The sequence below is a fragment of the Pristiophorus japonicus genome, chromosome 32 (genome assembly GCF_044704955.1).
Source record: "Pristiophorus japonicus isolate sPriJap1 chromosome 32, sPriJap1.hap1, whole genome shotgun sequence".
Taxonomy (NCBI): domain Eukaryota; kingdom Metazoa; phylum Chordata; class Chondrichthyes; family Pristiophoridae; genus Pristiophorus; species Pristiophorus japonicus.
Genome location: NC_092008.1, coordinates 9,244,003 through 9,254,934, shown reverse-complemented (window position 1 = coordinate 9,254,934; position 10,932 = coordinate 9,244,003). Strand labels below are relative to the sequence as shown.

The following is a 10,932-nucleotide window of genomic DNA, read 5'->3' as shown; positions in this document are numbered from 1 at the left end:
CCTTTCGTAAATATGGAAACCAAAACTGCACGCAGTACTCCAGGTGTGGCCTCACCAATACCCTGTGTAACTGGAGCAAGACTTCCCTGCTTTTATACTCCATCCCCTTTGCAATAAAGGCCAAAATTCCATTGGCCTTCCTGATCACTTGCTGTACCTGCATACTATCCTTTTGTGTTTCATGCACCAGGACCCCCAGGTCCCGCTGTACTGCGGCACTTTGCAATCTTTCTCCATTTAAATAATAACTTGCTCCTTGATTTTTTTCTGCCAAAGTGCATAAGAACATAAGAACATAAGAATTAGGAACAGGAGTAGGCCATCTAGCCCCTCGAACCTGCTCCGCCATTCAACAAGATCATGGCTGATCTGGCCGTGAACTCAGCTCCACTTACCCGCCCGCTCCCCATAACCCTTAATTCCCTTATTGGTTAAAAATCTATCTATCTGTGACTTGAACACATTCAATGAGTTGGCCTCAACTGCTTCCTTGGGCAGAGAATTCCACAGATTCACAACCCTCTGGGAGAAGAAATTTCTTCTCAACTCGGTTTTAAATTGGCTCCCCCGTATTTTGAGGCTGTGCCCCCTAGTTCTCATCTCCCCGACCAGCGGAAACAACCTCTCTGCCTCTATCTTGTCTATCCCTTTCATTATTTTAAATGTTTCTATAAGATCACTCCTCATCCTTCTGAACTCCAAGGAGTAAAGACCCAGTCTACTCAATCTATCATCATAAGGTAACCCCCTCATCTCCGGAATCAGTCTAGTGAATCGTCTCTGTACCCACTCCAAGGCTAGTTTATCCTTCCTTAAGTAAGGTGACCAAAACTGCACGCAGTACTCCAGGTGCGGCCTCACCAATACCCTGTACAGTTGCAGAAGGACCTCCCTGCTTTTGTACTCCATCCCTCTCGCAATGAAGGCCAACATTCCATTCGCCTTCCTGATTACCTGCTGCACCTGCAAACTAACTTTTTTGGGATTCATGCGCAAGGACCCCCAGGTCCCTCTGCACCTCAGCATGTTGTAATTTCTCCCCATTCAAATAATATTCCCTTTTACTGTCTTTTTTCCCAAGGTGGATGACCTCACACTTTCCGACATTGTATTCCATCTGCCAAACCTTAGCCCATTCACTTATCCTATCTAAATCTCTTTGCAGCCTCTCTGTGTCCTCTACACAACCCGCTTTCCCATTAATCTTTGTGTCATCTGCAAATTTTGTTACACTACACTCTGTCCCCTCTTCCAGGTCATCTATGTATATTGTAAACAGTTGTGGTCCCAGCACCGATCCCTGTGGCACACCACTAACCACCGATTTCCAACCCGAAAAGGACCCATTTATCCCGACTCTCTGCTTTCTGTTAGCAGCCAATTCTCTATCCATGCTAATACATTTCCTCTGACTCCGCGTACCTTTATCTTCTGCAGTAACCTTTTGTGTGGCACCTTATCGAATGCCTTTTGGAAATCTAAATACACCACATCCATCGGTACACATCTATTCATCATGCTCGTTATATCCTCAAAGAATTTCAGTAAATTAGTTAAACATGATTTCCCCTTCATGAATCCATGTTGCGTCTGCTTGATTGCACTATTCCTATCTAGATGTCCCGCTATTTCTTCCTTAATGATAGCTTCAAGCATTTTCCCCACTACAGATGTTAAACTAACCGGCCTATAGTTACCTGCCTTTTGTCTGCCCCATTTTTTAAACAGAGGCGTTACATTAGCTGCTTTCCAATCCAATGGCACTTCCTCAGAGTCCAGAGAATTTTGATAGATTATAACGAATGCATCTGCTATAACTTCTGCCATCTCTTTTAATACCCTGGGATGCATTTCATCAGGACCAGGGGACTTGTCTACCTTGAGTCCCATTAGCTTGTCCAGCACTATCCCCCTAGTGATAGTGATTATCTCAAGGTCCTCCCTTCCCACATTCCCGTGACCAGCAATTTTTGGCATGGTTTTTGTGTCTTCCACTGTGAAGACCGAAGCAAAATAATTGTTTAAGGTCTCAGCCATTTCCACATTTCCCATTATTAAATCCCCCTTCTCATCTTCTAAGGGACCAACATTTACTTTAGTCACTCTTTTCCGTTTTATATATCGGTAAAAGCTTTTACTATCTGTTTTTATGTTGTTCGCAAGTTTACTTTCGTAATCTATCTTCCCCTTCTTTATTGCTTTCTTAGTCGTTCTTTGCTGTTGTTTAAAATTTTCCCAATCTTCTAGTTTCCCACTAACCTTGGCCACCTTATACGCATTGGTTTTTAATTTGATACTCTCCTTTATTTCCTTGGTTATCCACGGCTGGTAATTCCTTCTCTTACCGCCCTTCTTTTTCACTGGAATATATTTTTGTTGAGCACTATGAAAGAGCTCCTTAAAAGTCCTCCACTGTTCCTCAATTGTGTCACCGTTTAGTCTGTGTTCCCAGTCTACTTTAGCCAATTCTGCCCTCATCCCACTGTAGTCCCCTTTGTTTAAGCATAGTACGCTCGTTTGAGACACTATTTCCTCATCCTCAATCTGTATTACAAATTCAACCATACTATGATCACTCATTCCGAGAGGATCTTTTACTCGGAGATCGTTTATTATTCCTGTCTCATTACACAGGACCAGATCTAAGATAGCTTGCTCCCTTGTAGGTTCTGTAACATACTGTTCTAAGAACATGTTCCAAGAACATGCATGACCTCACACTTTCCAACTTTGAGAGCAAGGACCAAGATCCTGCTTCTGCATCAGAGAATGTTACCCCCTGGTAACCCCCGCTCCTGTGCAACCACCGCATCTGCCTTCATCCCCCTCAATGAGGCACCGCCTGAGGAGCTCCTTGGCCATGCGCCATGGAGCGAGGAGAGGAAGGGGTAGAGGTGGGGAAAAGAAAGAGAGGGGGGAAGGAAAGTGAGGTGCATGTGCGCAGATGATGGCTGTGTTATATCTCCATCTGGGTGTATGCAATTTGTTGCAATGTATGGGGGCTGGGGACATCGCTCCTGCTTTGCCTTTGTATTCTGTGTTGCTGGACATGTTGAACATGTGATTTATGTCAATGGTGGAAAAAGTTGGGTGTGGGCGGGTGTTGTGTGTTATTGGCTGTGATATTTATGATTTCAGACCAATGTTGGTCGTAAACTTTTGTTATTGAACATAACCTTATTGCGCATTGTCTCAGTGTTAAATCCAAGGAAGAGGCATATAAATTGGCCAGAAAAAGCAGCAAACCTGAGAAATGGGAGAAATTTAGAATTCAGCAGAGGAGGACTAAGGGTTTAATTAGAAGGCGGGAAATAGAGTATGAGAGGAAGCTTGCCGGGAACATAAAAACTGACTGCAAAAGCTTCTATAGATATGTGAAGAGAAAAAGATTAGTGAAGACAAATGTAGGTCCCTTGCAGTCGGATTCAGGTGAATTTATAATGGGGAACAAAGAAATGGCAGACCAATTGAACAAATACTTTGGTTCTGTCTTCACGAAGGAAGACACAAATAACCTTCCGGAAGTACTAGTGGAACGAGGGTCTAGTGAGAAGGAGGAACTGAAGGATATCCTTATTAGGCGGGAAATTGTGTTAGAGAAATTGATGGGATTGAAGGCCGATAAATCCCTGGGGCCTGATAGTCTGCATCCCAGAGTACTTAAGGAAGTGGCCCTAGAAATAGTGGATGCATTGGTGATCATTTTCCAACAGTCTCTCGACTCTGGACCAGTTCCTATGGACTGGAGGGTAGCTAATGTAACACCACTTTTTAAAAAAGGAGGGAGAGAGAAAATGGATAATTATAGACCGGTTAGCCTGACATCGGTAGTGGGGAAAATGTTGGAATCAATTATTAAAGATGAAATAGCAGCACATTTGGAAAGCAGTGACAGGATCGGTCCAAGTCAGCATGGATTTATGAAAGAAAAATCATGCTTGACAAATCTTCTGGAATTTTTTGAGGATGTAACTACTAGAGTGGACAAGGGAGAACCAGTGGATGTAGTGTATTTGGACTTTCAAAAGGCTTTTGACAAGATCCCACACAAGAGATTGGTGTGCAAAATTAAAGCACATGGTATTGGGGGTAATGTACTGACGTGGATAGAAAACTGGTTGGCAGACAGGAAGCAGAGAGTCGGGATAAACGGGTCCTTTTCAGAATGGCAGGCAGTGACTAGTGGGGTGCCGCAGGGCTCAGTGCTGGGTCCCCAGCTATTTACAATATACATTCATGATTTAGAATTGAGTGTAATATCTCCAAGTTTGCAGATGACACTAAGCTGGGTGGCAGTGTGAGCTGTGAGGAGGACGCTAAGAGGCTGCAGGGTGACTTGGACAGGTTAGGTGAGTGGGCAAATGCATGGCAGATGCAGTATAATGCCGATAAATGTGAGGTTATCCACTTTGGGGGCAAAACACAAAAGCAGAATATTATCTGAATGGCGGCAGATTAGGCAAGGGGGAGGTACAACGAGACCTGGGTGTCATGGTACATCAGTCATTGAAAGTTGGCATGCAGGTACAGCAGGCGGTGAAGAAGGCAAATGGTATGTTGGCCTTCATAGCTAGGGGATTTGAGTATAGGAGCAGGGAGGTCTTACTGCAGTTGTACAGGGCCTTAGTGAGGCCTCACCTGGAATATTGTGTTCAGTTTTGGTCTCCGAATCTGAGGAAGGACGTTCTTGCTATTGAGGGAGTGCAGCGAAGGTTCACCAGACTGATTCCCAGGATGGCAGGACTGACATATGAGGAGAGACTGGATCGACTGGGCCTTTATCCACTGGAGTTTAGAAGGATGAGAGGGGATCTCATAGAAACATAGAAAATTCTGACGGGACTGGACAGGTTAGATGCGAGAAGAATGTTCCCAATGTTGGGGAAGTCCAGAACCAGGGCTCACAGTCTAAGGATAAGGGGTAAGCCATTTAGGACCGAGATGAGGAGAAACTTCTTCACTGAGAGAGTTGTTAACCTGCGGAATTCCCTGCCGCAGAGACTTGTTGAGGCCAGTTTATTGGATATATTCAAGAGGGAGTTAGATGTGGCCCTTACGGCTAAAGGGATCAAGGGGTATGGAGAGAAAGCAGGAAAGGGGTACTGAGGTGAATGATCAGCCATGATCTCATTGAATGGTGGTGCAGGCTCGAAGGGCCGAATGGCCTACTCCTGCACCTATTTTCTGTGTTTCTATGTTTCTATAGCTGGACCATTACACACTGGTGATTCCTTACAATGAAAGGGTTAAATACAACTTAACATCAATCAACGTAAACTTTAACTGGCACCAAGGTGATGGGCACCATTGATGCCTGAGCTGCACACACACACAGCAGTGTGTCAGCGTTGTCACTCACATCAGTGCTCTTTCAGGCAAACCTTTCCAATATCAGCTCCTCGCGTAAGAGTGGGAGTTAACAAATGCCAGCCACACCGCTGGCGTTCGTCCCGGTTAGTTCCACTGTTTGTGGGCGGTTTTTTGAGCGAGCGATATTGTGGGCGATATGTGGGCGAGGTGGTGAGTGATGGTGGCCGATCTCCATGGCCGCTAGTTTGGGCAAGAAACAGTGGGCGGGCGTTCATACTGAATCTCGGCGTTAATTCCGTGCGGGAAGTAACGCTGGGCGATATTAAGGGCGTTGAATTTGCCCATTCGGCTGATACCGACCCAAAAAAGTGGGCGGGCGGTGATATTTTTTCCAGGCGATAAGCCCATTGGGAAAATAACGATCGGCGATAAGTCTCCTAAAAAAGCCCGCCAGTTTCCATTTTGTGCCAGAACGGGCGTTATGCGTCATTTCAGCGGGAAAATGGGCATTAAGTGGGCATTACGCTTGCAAAAAAAGTGGAGATTCTAGCCCCATGGGAATCCTTGCCAGTTTACTGAACTTCACAGACTCAGATAGGCTCAAGGACCTTCGACTATTTATCTCAGAACAGCCTAAACTGAGAGGGGACCTGATAGAAAGAAAGACTTGCATTTCTATAGCGCCTTTCACGACCACCGGATGTCACAAAGCGCTTTACAGCCAATGAAGTACTTTTGGAGTGCCTTCTTCTCGGGCAGTCCCTCGGAGTCGAGGATGATTTGCTCCCACACTAACACGAGTTCGCGGGTGACTGATGAGCCCAATGCAGGACCTACAGACTCTGTCACAGGCGGTGTCTGGGGGCAGGCGGTGGTTGGAGGGACGGGTAGGTGAGGGGCTTGGGTTGTTGTGCGCTCCTTCCGCTGTTTGCGCTCGGACTCCGCGTGCTCCCGGCGAAGGAACTCGAGGCGTTCGGCGCCCTCCCGGATGCACTTCCTCCACTTAGGGCGGACTGGTCTTTGGCCCAGGGACTCCCAGGTGTCGGTGGGGATGTTGCACTTTTTCAAGGAGGCTTTGAGGGTGGTCCCTCGAAACGTTTCCTCTGCCCACCTTTGGCTCGTTTGCCGTGAAGGAGTTCCGAGTAGAGCGCTTGCTTTGGGAGTCTCGTGCCGGGGCATGCGGACAATGTGGCCCCGCCCAGCGGAGCTGGTCGAGTGTGGTCAGTGCTTCGATGCTGGGGATGTTGGCCTGGTCGAGGACGCTAACATTGGTGCGTCTGTCCTCCCAGGGGATTTGTAGGATCTTGTGGAGACATCGTTGGTGGTATTTCTCCAGCGACTTGAGGTGTCTACTGTACATGGTCCATGTCTCTGAAGCACATGGTTCATCAGTCATTGAAGGTTGGCATGCAGGTACACAGGCGGTGAAGAAGGCAAATGGTAGGTTGGCCTTCATAGCGAGAGGATTTGAGTATAGGAGCAGGGAGGTCTTGCTGCAGTTGTACAGGGCCTTAGTGAGGCCTCACCTGGAATATTGTATTCAGTTTTGGTCTCCTAATCTGAGGAAGGATGTTCTTGCTATTGAGGGAGTGCAGCGAAGGTTTATCAGACTAATTCGAGAGATGGCTGGACTGTCATATGAGGAGAGACTGGATCAACTGGGCCTTTATTCACTGGTGTTTAGAAGGATGAGAGGGGATCTGATAGAAATGTATAAGATTCTGACGGGACTGGACAGGTTAGATGTGGGAAGAATGTTCCCGATGTTGGGGAAGTCCAGAACCAGGGGACATAGTCTTTGAATAAGGGGTAGGCCATTTAGGACTGAGATGAGGAGAAACTTCTTCACTCAGAGAGTTGTTAGCCTGTAGCATTCCCTGCCGCAGAGAGTTGTTGATGCCAGTTCATTGGATATATTCAAGAGGGAGTTAGATGTGGCCCTTACGGCTAAAGGGATCAAGGGGTATGGAGAGAAAGGGGTACTGAGGGAATGATCAGCCATGATCTTATTGAAGGGTGGTGCAGGCTCGAAGGGCCGAATGGCCTACTCCTGCACCTATTTTCTATGTTTCTATGTTTCTTCATCGCAGGGTAGGTATCTCTACTGCCCTGTATACCATGATCTTGGTGCCGGGTTTGAGATCCTGGTCTTCAAACACTCTCTTTCTCAGGCAACTGGAGGCTGTGCTGGACCTCGTCATCAATGCCTTTGTTAACAGTAGGCTCCCAGGGTATGCAAAATGGCCCACGTCATGGATCTTGATAATCGGTGGGCAGCACTGAGTGGTGGGAGCAGATTGGTAGAGGACCTTTGCCTTGGGGATGGTTTATGTCTTTGGAGTGTAGTCACTGCTATAATGTGGGAAACGCAGCAGCTAATCTTCGCACAACAAGCTCCCACAAACAGCAATGTGATAATGACCCAGGTCATTTGTTTTTGTCCTGTTGATTGAGGGATAAATATTGGCCCCAGGACACTCAGGATATAGTGCCGTGGGATCTTTTATATCCAGCTCAGAGGGCAGGCAAGGCCTCGGTTTAACGTCCATGACAAAAATACGGCATCTCCGACAGAGCAGCGTTCCCTCAGCACTGCACTGGAGTGTCAGAGACATGGACCATGTACAGTAGACACCTCAAGTCACTGGAGAAATACCACCAACGCTGTCTCCGCAACATCCTGCAAATCCCCCGGGAGGACAGACGCACCAACGTTAGCGTCCTCGACCAGGCCCAACATCCCCAGCATCGAAGCACTGACCACACTCGACCAGCTCCGCTGGGCAGGGCCCACATTGTCCGCATGTCCCCCCAGACACGAGACTTCCAAAGCAAGCGCTCTACTCGGAACTCCTTCACGGCAAACGAGCCAAAGGTGGGCAGAGGAAACGTTACAGGGGACCACCCTCAAAGCCTCCCTGATAAAGTGCAACATCCCCCACCGACACCTGGGAGTCCCTGGGCCCAAAGACCAGTCCGCCCTAAGTGGAGGAAGTGCATCCGGGAGGGCGCTGAGCACCTCGAGTCTCGTCGCCGAGAGCGTGCAGAAACCAAGCGCAGGCAGCGGAAGGAGCGTGCGGCAAACCAGTCCCACCCTCCCCTTCCCTCAACCACTGTCTGTCCCACCTGTGACAGGGACTGTGGTTCCCGTATTGGACTGTTCAGCCACATGAGGCCTCATGTTAAGAGTGGAAGCAAGTCTTCCTCGATTCCGAGGGACTGCCGATGATGATGATGGTGGAGAGAAGGCCTACATTTATGTGCCACAACATTCTGACTCAGAGGCAAGTGAGCCAGGCACTGAGCCACAGGCGACACTCGGGTCTTTAGTACAATGAAAATGCTACGTAGCGTCCCTGTTGGTAGATTATTCCTGTCTGACACTTTGTTGCCGGGCCAGGGGCCATGAGTTTAAACTGAGTAAGAGTAGGAACAGGCAGGAAGTTCGGCAGACCGTCATTCCCCGGGGGAGTTGGTCAGGCCACATCTGGAATACTGTGTACAGTTCTGGTCTCCCTACTTAAAGAAGGATATGCTGGCCAGAGAGGTCTTAAAGGAGGAGAGAGAGAGGCGAAGAGGTTTAGGGAGGGAATTCCAGAGCTTGGGGCCCAGGCGGAGGACTGAGGGAGTGCCATACTGCGCTGTTGGAGGAGCGGTACTGAGGGAGTGCCGTACTGCACTGTCGGAGGGTCAGTACTGAGGGAGCGCCGCACTGTCGGAGGGTCAGTACTGAGGGAGCACCGCACTGTCGGAGGGGCAGGACTGAGGGAGCCCCGCACTGTCGGAGGGTCAGTACTGAGGGAGCACCGCACTGTCAGAGGGGCAGTACTGAGGGAGCGCCGCAATGTCGGAGGGTCAGTACTGAGGGAGCGACGCACTGTCGGAGGGTCAGTACTGAGGGAGCGCCGCACTGTCGGAGGGGCAGTACTGAGGGAGCGCCGCACTGTCGGAGGGGCAGTACTGAGGGAGTGCCGCACTGTCGGAGGGGTGGTACTGAGGGAGTGCCGCACCGCGCTGTCGGAGGGGCGGTACTGAGGGAGCCCCGCACTGTCGGAGAGGTGGTACTGAGGGAGCCCCGCGCTGTCAGAGAGGCAGTACTGAGGGAGCACCGCACTGTCTGAGGGGCAGTACTGAGGAAGCCCCGCACTGTCGGAGGGGCAGTACTGAGGGAGCACCGCACTGTCGGAGGGGCAGTACTGAGGGAGCACCGCACTGTCGGAGGGGCAGTACTGAGGGAGCGCCGCACTGTCGGAGGGGCGGTACTGAGGGAGCGCCGCACTGTCGGAGGGGCGGTACTGAGGGAGCCCCGCACTGTCGGAGGGGCAGTACTGAGGGAGCACCGCACTGTCGGAGGGGCGGTACTGAGGGAGTGCAGCATAGTCGGAGGGGCAGTACTGAGGGAGCGCTGCACTGTCGGAGGGGCGGTACTGAGGGAGCCCCGCACTGTCGGAGGGGCAGTACTGAGGGAGTGCCGCACTGTCGGAGGGGCAGTACTGAGGGAGCGCCGCACTGTCGGAGGGGTGGTACTGAGGGAGTGACGCACTGTCGGAGAGGCAGTACTGAGGGAGCGCCGCACTGTCGGAGGGGCGGTACTGAGGGAGCCCCGCACTGTCGGAGGGGCAGTACTGAGGGAGTGCCGCACTGTCGGAGGGGCAGTACTGAGGGAGCGCCGCACTGTCGGAGGGGTGGTACTGAGAGAGTGCCGCGCCGCGCTGTCGGAGGGGCGGTACTGAGGGAGCCCCGCACTGTCGGAGAGGTGGTACTGAGGTAGCCCCGCACTGTCAGAGGGGCAGTACTGAGGGAGTGCCGCACTGTCTGAGGGGCAGTACTGAGGGAGCGTCGCGCTGTCAGAGAGGCAGTACTGAGGGAGCACCGCACTGTCGGAGGGGCAGTACTGAGGGAGCTCCGCACTGTCGGAGGGGCAGTACTGAGGGAGCACCGCACTGTCGGAGGGGCAGTACTGAGGAAGCCCCGCACTGTCGGAGGGGCAGTACTGAGGGAGCGCCGCACTGTCGGAGGGGCGGTGCTGAGGGAGCACCACACTGTCGGAGAGGCAGTACTGAGGGAGCGCCGCACTGTCGGAGAGGCCCTCTTTCAGGATGGGACATTAAACCGAAGCTCCCTCTGAGGTGGATGTAAAAGATCCCGGGGCCACTATTGGAAGAAGAGCAGGGGGAGTTCTCCCCGGTGTCCTGGGGCCAATATTTATCCCTCGACCAATATCACTAAAACAGAGGATCCGGGTCATTATCACATCACTGTGTGTGGGAGCTTGCTGTGCGCAAATTGGCGTTTCTCACAATACAATAGTGAGCGCACTCCACAAGTACTTCATTGGCTGCGAGGAGCTTTGGAACATTCTGAGGTTGTACAAGGTGCTATATAAATGCAACTCTTTCTCGCGTTCCTTCTGTCACTCTTTCACTCTCCGTTTTCTTTCCTTTTCTCTCTCTTTGGTCCATCTCTGTTCCTTTCTCTCTCTTTCCTTCGTTCTCTCTTTCTTTTATGGTTGGTTCCTCCCTTCCCCCCGGTCCCCTTGGCAATGCACCCCCCTCCCCACTCCCGCTGCCCCTCCTCCCACTCCCACTGCCCCTCCCCCTCCCACTCCCACTGCCCCTCCCC

The 10,932-nt window shown here is 50.7% G+C and overlaps 1 protein-coding gene across 1 annotated transcript in view; it reads right to left on the bottom strand.

Moving 5' to 3' along the window:
• The window catches only part of itih6 (inter-alpha-trypsin inhibitor heavy chain family member 6), a 104,563-nt gene that overhangs the window by 78,812 nt on the left and 14,819 nt on the right, over positions 1–10,932 (bottom strand). The window lies entirely within an intron of this gene.